The sequence below is a fragment of the Oncorhynchus kisutch genome, linkage group LG14 (genome assembly GCF_002021735.2).
Source record: "Oncorhynchus kisutch isolate 150728-3 linkage group LG14, Okis_V2, whole genome shotgun sequence".
In the NCBI taxonomy this organism is placed as follows: domain Eukaryota; kingdom Metazoa; phylum Chordata; class Actinopteri; order Salmoniformes; family Salmonidae; genus Oncorhynchus; species Oncorhynchus kisutch.
In genome coordinates, this window is record NC_034187.2 from 4,014,923 (window position 1) to 4,025,532 (window position 10,610).

The 10,610-nt window shown below is 49.2% G+C and overlaps 1 long non-coding RNA gene across 1 annotated transcript; it reads left to right on the forward strand.

Moving 5' to 3' along the window:
• Positions 1-3,331: 3,331 nt before the first annotated feature.
• Positions 3,332-8,503, forward strand: LOC116353321 (uncharacterized). Its single transcript, XR_004202636.1, has 2 exons — positions 3,332-3,391; positions 5,218-8,503. It is a non-coding gene; the product is annotated as an uncharacterized LOC116353321 (long non-coding RNA).
• Positions 8,504-10,610: the final 2,107 nt, after the last annotated feature.

A 10,610-nucleotide genomic window follows, 5' to 3' on the forward strand; every position in this document is an offset into this window, starting at 1 on the left:
GTGGGAGCAGCAGAATGATCATTGGGGGGGGGGGGGGGGGGTGACCATGGTGGGAGCAGCAGAATGATCATTGGGGTGGGGGGGGGGGTGACCATGGTGGGAGCAGCAGAATGATCATTGGGGTGGGGGGGGGGGGGGGGGGGGGGGGATGACCATGGTGGGAGCAGCAGAATGATCATTGGGGTGGGGGGGGAATGACCATGGTGGGAGCAGCAGAATGATTATTAGGGTGGGGGGGGGGTGTCCATGGTGGGAGCAGTAGAATGATCATTGGGGTGGGAGCAGAAGAATGATCATTGGGATGGGAGCAGCAGAATGATCATTTGGGGGGGGGGGGTGTCCATGGTGGGGAGCAGAAGAATGATCATTGGGGGAGGTGTCCATGGCGGGAGCAGCAGAATGATAATGGGGGGGTGTCCATGGTGGGAGCAGCAGAATGATCATTGGGGTGGGAACAGCAGAATGATCATGGGGGGGGCAGTTTCCTCTGGAGATGGACTAGGCTCTGTGGGTAAGGACAGAGGTGTGACAGTTTCCTCTGTAGACAGAATGTGCTCTGGATCAGGCTCGGTGTGGGAGGGTGTGTAGGTCCTATAAGGCGCTCTGATCAGGCTCGGTGTGGGAGGGTGTGTAGGTCCTTTAAGGCGCTCTGGATCAGGCTCGGTGTGGGAGGGTGTGTAGGTCCTGTAAGGCGCTCTGGATCAGGCTCGGTGTGGGAGGGTGTGTAGGTCCTGTAAGGCGCTCTGATCAGGCTCGGTGTGGGAGGGTGTGTAGGTCCTGTAAGGCGCTCTGATCAGGCTCGGTGTGGGAGGGTGTGTAGGTCCTGTAAGGCGCTCTGATCAGGCTCGGTGTGGGAGGGTGTGTAGGTCCTGTAAGGCGCTCTGATCAGGCCCGGTGTGGGAGGGTGTGTAGGTCCTGTAAGGCGCTCTGATCAGGCTCGGTGTGGGAGGGTGTGTAGGTCCTGTAAGGCGCTCTGATCAGGCTCGGTGTGGGAGGGTGTGTAGGTCCTGTAAGGCGCTTTGATCAGGCTCGGTGTGGGAGGGTGTGTAGGTCCTGTAAGGCGCTCAGATCAGGCTCGGTGTGGGAGGGTGTGTAGGTCCTGTAAGGCGCTCTGATCAGGCTCGGTGTGGGAGGGTGTGTAGGTCCTGTAAGGCGCTCTGGATCAGGCTCGGTGTGGGCGGGTGTGTAGGTCCTTTAAGGCGCTCTGATCAGGCTCGGTGTGGGAGGGTGTGTAGGTCCTGTAAGGCGCTCTGATCAGGCTCGGTGTGGGAGGGTGTGTAGGTCCTGTAAGGCGCTCTGATCAGGCTCGGTGTGGGAGGGTGTGTAGGTCCTTTAAGGCGCTCTGACTGTCATTGTAATGTGCGTCTACGTGTAACCCTACGTGGGCTGTGGCCCAGGATAGCTCTCCGCTAACGGGATTAGAGACGGAGTGAGGAGGAGGGAGCGGCCCAATGTGAGACACGCAGAGACTAGGGGATTAGGCTTTAAATAGTCCCGTCCCCCCCCCCCCCCGGAACAGGACAGGACAGGACGGGTAACTAACAGGTAACCAACCAACACAGACGTTGGTCAACCTGAGAGGAGACGAATATCCTAATTTACCACTTGGGATAGCAGCTTCCTTTAAACACCTTTTGTCTTTCGGCCAAATCAGGCGACCACCTGCAGAAGCTTAGGCCACAAAGTGAGGAATTCAACAAGCTCTCGTCTATACAAGTACAAGAAGCTTATCACGAAGCTTGACGAAAACCACCTGAACGACCACCTGTAGAAACTCTCCATCTACACAGTGAGTACAAGAAGCTTTGACCCGACTTGGCAAAGGACAACAAGATGTCGTCGAAGGATAAATTGGAGGGTCTGGTGAAGCGTATGGAGTTGACCCTGACGGAGATGGAGGCTCTGAAGCTCCACTGTGGGAAGCAGAGTGAGGAACTTAGCCAGCTGGTGGTGGACCTCCGCAGGGAGAACCAGGAGCTTCTGGAGAAATATAGTCAGCTAACTCTGGACATGAAGGAAGCCAAGGAGATTATAGAACGACTACAGGACACAAAGTACGCCTTTGATGCCAAGGAGAGACAGGCACGCAAACTCAGCAAGCAACTGTGAGAAAGAGCGAAGGAGATGACGGTTGAAATTGGCTCTGAGGATCTTAGGGGGGGGGGGGGGGGGGGGGGGTGAATAATCCCACTGGGGCATGAACTGGAACGAATCAATGGAGAGGGAGAATGGACTGTGTAAAAGGGAGCATGGAGGGGTTGACGGTGGGTGAGAAGGTTAGGCTGGGTTATTAGATGGATGGGAAAAAGTGGGTAAAAAGTCTGAAACAACGAGGATGGGATATATGTCATATGCAAAAGGAAAATGCCTGTTTTTTTGGGGGGGTTTGAGTTGTTCAAATGAATTAGGGCAAAGGGTTTGGCATGTCATGTAAGGTTGGTGTGGTTTGTTCTTCTAAATGTATAGACTGTATAATTTGTGTGTGTGTGTGTGTGTGTGTGAGTGTGTGTGTGTGTGTGTGTGTGTATGTGTGTGTGTGTGTGTGAGTGTGTATGTGAGTGTGTGTGTGTGTGTGTGTGTATGTGAGTGTGTGTGTATGTGAGTGTGTGTGTATGTGTGTGTGTGTATGTGAGTGTGTATGTGAGTGTGTGTGTGAGTGTGTATGTGTGTGTGTGTGTATGTGAGTGTGTGTGTATGTGTGTGTGTGTATGTGAGTGTGTATGTGAGTGTGTGTGTGAGTGTGTATGTGTGTGTGTGTGTGTGTGTGTGTGTGTGTGTGTGTGTGTGTGTGTGTGTGTGTGTGTGTGTGTGTGTGTGTGTGTGTGTGTGTGTGAGTGTGTATGTGAGTGTGTGTGTGTGTGTGTGTGTGTGTGTGTGTGTGTGTGTGTGTATGTGAGTGTGTATGTGAGTGTGTGTGTGAGTGTGTGTGTGTACATTTTAACCGACGTCGAGGATAGGATGAATGTAAAGTGGAGTAATTCCAATGTGAACTTAAATGCTGTGGCTTAGTGTGTACTATAACACTGTATTTAGATGCAATGACCAAGACAGCAGATTGGGGATTTCTGTGAGGAGAGGATGTGGGGACTGTGGATTCTAGCAGAGGGCCCATCCTTGTGGCCACCATGGTTTATGAGGCATAACCAGGCCTCTCCAACCCTGTCCCTGGAGAGATACCCTCTTGTAGGTTTACACCAGGGCTCTCCAACCCTGTTCCTGGAGAGATACCCTCTTGTAGGTTTAAACCAGGCCTCTCCAACCCTGTTCCTGGAGAGATACCTTCCTGTAGGTTTACACCAGGGCTCTCCAACCCTGTTCCTGGAGAGATACCCTCCTGTAGGTTTACACCAGGGCTCTCCAACCCTGTTCCTGGAGAGATACCCTCTTGTAGGTTTAAACCAGGCCTCTCCGACCCTGTTCCTGGAGAGATACCCTCCTGTAGGTTTTTGCTCCAACCCTGTTCCCGGAGAGCTACCCTCCTGTAGGTTTTTGCTCCAACCCTGTTCCTGGAGAGCTACCCTCCTGTAGGTTTTTGCTCCAACCCTGTTCCTGGAGAGCTACCCTCCTGTAGGTTTTTGCTCCAACCCGTTGTAACCTGGTTCATCTTTTCAACCAGCTAATCATTAGAATCAGGTGCGCTAGAATAGGGTTAGAGTGGAAACCTACAGGATGGTGGCTCTCTGGGAACAGGGCTAGAGAGCTCTGAGGTAAACTGTAACGGAGACATTTAAAAGGGTACCCTAGTCCCTATTTAGTGCACTACTTTTGACCAGGGCCTATAGTCCCACCTGGCACCCTATACCCTATAAGTAGTGCACTAAATAGGAAATTGTGTGCCATCATTGTGCTCACATGATGTTCTACAGGGGGGAAAAAAACTGTAGTTAGTAACAGCCAGGTTGGAAGATCCTCAAACGAAAGCTTAAGCATCTATCAAATTACAGTGGCTGGGTTGGTTCAGTGTGATAGTGTCAATTAGACACAAAAACAACAAAAAAACATCTGATACTGGATTTGGGTGATCACGTGTTCACTGCCTGACTATAAGCACACCCTGGTGCGTGAACACGTCCTGTTCTATAGAGATTTACTAGAGCCCATCTGGACCACTTCTTTCTTTTCTTCTTTCTTTAATTCTTCCCCTTTTCATTTTTGTTGTTGTTTGTTTTTTGTTTTTTTTGTAATGTAACCTTTATTTAACTAGGCTGATTTAGACCTGGGACACCAGGTGGGGTTGATATTACTGATCAGGGCCTGATTTAGACCTGGGACACCAGGTGGGGTTGATATTACTGATCAGGGCCTGATTTAGATCTGGGACACCAGGTGGGGTTGATATTACTGATCAGGGTCTGATTTAGATCTGGGACACCAGGTGGGGTTGATATTACTGATCAGGGCCTGATTTAGATCTGGGACACCAGGTGGGGTTGATATTACTGATCAGGGCCTGATTTAGATCTGGGACACCAGGTGGGGTTGATATTACTGATCAGGGCCTGATTTAGATCTGGGACACCAGGTGGGGTTGATATTACTGATCAGGGCCTGATTTAGATCTGGGACACCAGGTGGGGTTGATATTAAGGATCAGGGCCTGATTTAGACCTGGGACACCAGGTGGGGTTGATATTACTGATCAGGGCCTGATTTAGACCTGGGACACCAGGTGGGGTTGATATTACTGATCAGGGCCTGATTTAGACCTGGGACACCAGGTGGGGTTGATATTACTGATCAGGGCCTGATTTAGACCTGGGACACCAGGTGGGGTTGATATTACTGATCAGGGCCTGATTTAGACCTGGGACACCAGGTGGGGTTGATATTAAGGATCAGGGGCTGATTTGTGTGTGTGTGTGTGTGTGTATGTGAGTGTGTATGTGAGTGTGTGTGTGAGTGTGTGTGTGTACATTTTAACCGACGTCGAGGATAGGATGAATGTAAAGTGGAGTAATTCCAATGTGAACTTAAATGCTGTGGCTTAGTGTGTACTATAACACTGTATTTAGATGCAATGACCAAGACAGCAGATTGGGGATTTCTGTGAGGAGAGGATGTGGGGACTGTGGATTCTAGCAGAGGGCCCATCCTTGTGGCCACCATGGTTTATGAGGCATAACCAGGCCTCTCCAACCCTGTCCCTGGAGAGATACCCTCTTGTAGGTTTACACCAGGGCTCTCCAACCCTGTTCCTGGAGAGATACCCTCTTGTAGGTTTAAACCAGGCCTCTCCAACCCTGTTCCTGGAGAGATACCTTCCTGTAGGTTTACACCAGGGCTCTCCAACCCTGTTCCTGGAGAGATACCCTCCTGTAGGTTTACACCAGGGCTCTCCAACCCTGTTCCTGGAGAGATACCCTCTTGTAGGTTTAAACCAGGCCTCTCCGACCCTGTTCCTGGAGAGATACCCTCCTGTAGGTTTTTGCTCCAACCCTGTTCCCGGAGAGCTACCCTCCTGTAGGTTTTTGCTCCAACCCTGTTCCTGGAGAGCTACCCTCCTGTAGGTTTTTGCTCCAACCCTGTTCCTGGAGAGCTACCCTCCTGTAGGTTTTTGCTCCAACCCGTTGTAACCTGGTTCATCTTTTCAACCAGCTAATCATTAGAATCAGGTGCGCTAGAATAGGGTTAGAGTGGAAACCTACAGGATGGTGGCTCTCTGGGAACAGGGCTAGAGAGCTCTGAGGTAAACTGTAACGGAGACATTTAAAAGGGTACCCTAGTCCCTATTTAGTGCACTACTTTTGACCAGGGCCTATAGTCCCACCTGGCACCCTATACCCTATAAGTAGTGCACTAAATAGGAAATTGTGTGCCATCATTGTGCTCACATGATGTTCTACAGGGGGGAAAAAAACTGTAGTTAGTAACAGCCAGGTTGGAAGATCCTCAAACGAAAGCTTAAGCATCTATCAAATTACAGTGGCTGGGTTGGTTCAGTGTGATAGTGTCAATTAGACACAAAAACAACAAAAAAACATCTGATACTGGATTTGGGTGATCACGTGTTCACTGCCTGACTATAAGCACACCCTGGTGCGTGAACACGTCCTGTTCTATAGAGATTTACTAGAGCCCATCTGGACCACTTCTTTCTTTTCTTCTTTCTTTAATTCTTCCCCTTTTCATTTTTGTTGTTGTTTGTTTTTTGTTTTTTTTGTAATGTAACCTTTATTTAACTAGGCTGATTTAGACCTGGGACACCAGGTGGGGTTGATATTACTGATCAGGGCCTGATTTAGACCTGGGACACCAGGTGGGGTTGATATTACTGATCAGGGCCTGATTTAGATCTGGGACACCAGGTGGGGTTGATATTACTGATCAGGGTCTGATTTAGATCTGGGACACCAGGTGGGGTTGATATTACTGATCAGGGCCTGATTTAGATCTGGGACACCAGGTGGGGTTGATATTACTGATCAGGGCCTGATTTAGATCTGGGACACCAGGTGGGGTTGATATTACTGATCAGGGCCTGATTTAGATCTGGGACACCAGGTGGGGTTGATATTACTGATCAGGGCCTGATTTAGATCTGGGACACCAGGTGGGGTTGATATTAAGGATCAGGGCCTGATTTAGACCTGGGACACCAGGTGGGGTTGATATTACTGATCAGGGCCTGATTTAGACCTGGGACACCAGGTGGGGTTGATATTACTGATCAGGGCCTGATTTAGACCTGGGACACCAGGTGGGGTTGATATTACTGATCAGGGCCTGATTTAGACCTGGGACACCAGGTGGGGTTGATATTACTGATCAGGGCCTGATTTAGACCTGGGACACCAGGTGGGGTTGATATTAAGGATCAGGGGCTGATTTAGATCTGGGACACCAGGTGGGGTTGATATTACTGATCAGGGCCTGATTTAGACCTGGGACACCAGGTGGGGTTGATATTAAGGATCAGGGGCTGATTTAGATCTGGGACACCAGGTGGGGTTGATATTACTGATCAGGGCCTGATTTAGACCTGGGACACCAGGTGGGGTTGATATTACTGATCAGGGGCTGATTTAGATCTGGGACACCAGGTGGGGTTGATATTACTGATCAGGGCCTGATTTAGACCTGGGACACCAGGTGGGGTTGATATTAAGGATCAGGGGCTGATTTAGATCTGGGACACCAGGTGGGGTTGATATTACTGATCAGGGCCTGATTTAGACCTGGGACACCAGGTGGGGTTGATATTACTGATCAGGGGCTGATTTAGATCTGGGACACCAGGTGGGGTTGATATTAAGGATCAGGGGCTGATTTAGATCTGGGACACCTGGTGGGGTGATATTAAGGATCAGGGCCTGATTTAGACCTGGGACACCTGGTGGGATGATATTAAGGATCAGGGCCTGATTTAGACCTGGGACCCCTGTTGGAGTGATATTAAGGATCAGGGCCTGATTTAGACCTGGGACACCAGGTGGGGTTGATATTAAGGATCAGGGCCTGATTTAGACCTGGGACCCCAGGTGGGGTGATATTAAGGATCAGGGCCTGATTTAGACCTGGGACACCAGGTGGGGTGATATTAACGATCAGATAGAACAAATAAATCAGCTGTACTCCGGACCTTGTAGGGTAAGAGTTGAGTACCCCTCTACTAGATTACCATCAAATGCACCCTCTATCCACCTCTATGCCATGCGCGCTCAGACGGCGGCGGCGGGAGGAGATCAAGACGCCCCGACACACAGAGGATTACATCACTGCTGGGCATTGAGCCAGGTCCGGCCGTGGAACTGCTTGGGGTATACAGGAGATCAAATGGACACTTGGCAATCACAGAGTTGTCATTATTTACAGTCTTTGGTACCTACATTTATGGGGATACATAGGATGGACATGACAAAAATGGACAATGGCTATTCTACTTTGTCATAGAGTATGAGTCACTTTGTGAATATGGACCCTGATTGCTCTCTGGCTATCATAGACCCAAGTCTTCCCCTTCTAGCTATCATAGACCCATGTCTTCCCCCTCTGGCTATCATAGACCCAAGTCCTCCCCCTCTGTCTATCATAGACCCAAGTCCTCCCCCTCTGGCTATCATAGACCCAAGTCTTCCTCTTCTAGCTATCATAGACCCAAGTCTTCCCCTTCTAGCTATCATAGACCCAAGTCCTCCCCCTCTGGCTATCATAGACCCATGTCTTCCCCTTCTAGCTATCATAGACCCAAGTCTTCCCCATCTAGCTATCATAGACCCATGTCTTCTCCCTCTGGCTATCATAGACCCAAGTCTGAGTGATGACCACTTTATAGTACTACTGTCTTATTTGGTCTTTCATCAGAGACCATTACATGCTTTCCCTACAATTTGATGACTTAATTCCCTTAAATTTCAATGACATAATTTCGGGAAAACATCCAGGTCCTAAATTATACAAATGTATCAAAGTTCGAAGCTTTTATGATCAAGTTGAACGATAAAAAAAAAAAATGTAATTGAAGAGAAAGATTGTAATAAAGATCTTGATGATTATGTGACAGCTACCATTGGTCTTTATTGAGAATGTTATATCGCTCATTCTGTTTACATGCGGAGGGAGAAATCTCATAGTGGCTCTTGAATTGATATTTTAAAAGCATTTAACGGTAAGGTATTTGGCGCATGCGACAAATAAAAATGTAATTTTACCCATAATTCCACAGAGCAGATCTACCACTAGGTACTACTGGGCTGTACATAATAGCAGTTTGTTTTCGGTATTTCTGCCTAAAAACGAGTTGAAGCTAAAATCACTGTGCTAGTAAAATGACCTCAACCCCCCCCCCCCCCCCCCACCAAAAGAGAGGAGAGAAACTTCACCCCTGAAAGAGACATGGTGGGGAGGGGAAGCCGGTTCTGGGAACACATGGAGGTAATTTTCTTAAACACAGTCTTTGTACGGGCTCTGGCGGTTTCCTGTTTTTTAAAACCCAAAATAACCTATCTGTTTACTAACTAACTGATCCTCTCTGTTTAACTAACTAACTGATCCTCTCTGTTTACTAAACTAACTAATCGTCTCTGTTTACTAACTAACTGATCCTCTCTGTACTTCTCAAGTGATAGTTTAACAAGAGATCAATGGTCATGGATACAACAAATATTAACATGTTAACGTCTAAACGTCTCTTTCACAAGGTCTTTCTTTTGGATTATATTTAGTTCCTCTCGTGGTTTCTTTCCCATTTCTGTACTTCATTTCCTAAAGGAAAATTCTCCAAAATGTTTGGGAAAACACAACTAATTGCTAGTGATTATAACAATCTGCCTTGAAGCCGTTCATGCTTTAGGCTTATGACACCCCTTATTTATAGTGTATGTTTGACATGTTCAACCTCAGATGTATTACTTTGGTATATTTCATTTCTCTCCTTTTATGATCCTTAACTGCCGAGGCGGAAGGTAGCCTAGTGGTTAGAGCGTAGGGCCAGTTACCAGCAGGTAGCCTAGTGGTTAGAGCGTAGGGCCAGTTACCAGCAGGTAGCCTAGTGGTTAGAGTGTTGGGCCAGTAACCAGAAGGTAGCCTAGTGGTTAGAGCGTAGGGCCAGTTACCAGCAGGTAGCCTAGTGGTTAGAGCGTAGGGCCAGTAACCAGCAGGTAGCCTAGTGGTTAGAGCGTAGGGCCAGTTACCAGAAGGTAGCCTAGTGGTTAGAGCGTAGGGCCAGTTACCAGAAGGTAGCCTAGTGGTTAGAGCGTAGGGCCAGTAACCAGAAGGTAGCCTAGTGGTTAGAGCGTAGGGCCAGTTACCAGCAGGTAGCCTAGTGGTTAGAGCGTAGGCACAGTAACCAGAAGGTAGCCTAGTGGTTAGAGCGTAGGGCCAGTTACCAGCAGGTAGCCTAGTGGTTAGAGCGTAGGGCCAGTTACCAGCAGGTAGCCTAGTGGTTAGAGCGTAGGGCCAGTTACCAGCAGGTAGCCTAGTGGTAAGAGAGTTGGGCCAGTTACCAGCAGGTAGCCTAGTGGTTAGAGCGTAGGGCCAGTTCCCAGCAGGTAGCCTAGTGGTTAGAGCGTAGGGCCAGTTACCAGCAGGTAGCCTAGTGGTTAGAGCGTAGGGCCAGTAACCAGCAGGTAGCCTAGTGGTTAGAGCGTAGGGCCAGTAACCAGAAGGTAGCCTAGTGGTTAGAGCGTAGGGCCAGTTACCAGCAGGTAGCCTAGTGGTTAGAGAGTTGGGCCAGTAACCAGCAGGTAGCCTAGTGGTTAGAGCGTAGGGCCAGTTACCAGCAGGTAGCCTAGTGGTTAGAGCGTAGGGCCAGTAACCAGCAGGTAGCCTAGTGGTTAGAGCGTAGGGCCAGTTACCAGCAGGTAGCCTAGTGGTTAGAGCGTAGGGCCAGTTACCAGCAGGTAGCCTAGTGGTTAGAGCGTAGGGCCAGTTACCAGCAGGTAGCCTAGTGGTAAGAGAGTTGGGCCAGTTACCAGCAGGTAGCCTAGTGGTTAGAGCGTAGGGCCAGTTCCCAGCAGGTAGCCTAGTGGTTAGAGCGTAGGGCCAGTAACCAGCAGGTAGCCTAGTGGTTAGAGCGTAGGGCCAGTAACCAGAAGGTAGCCTAGTGGTTAGAGTGTTGGGCCAGTAACCAGTAGGTAGCCTAGTGGTTAGAGCGTAGGGCCAGTTACCAGCAG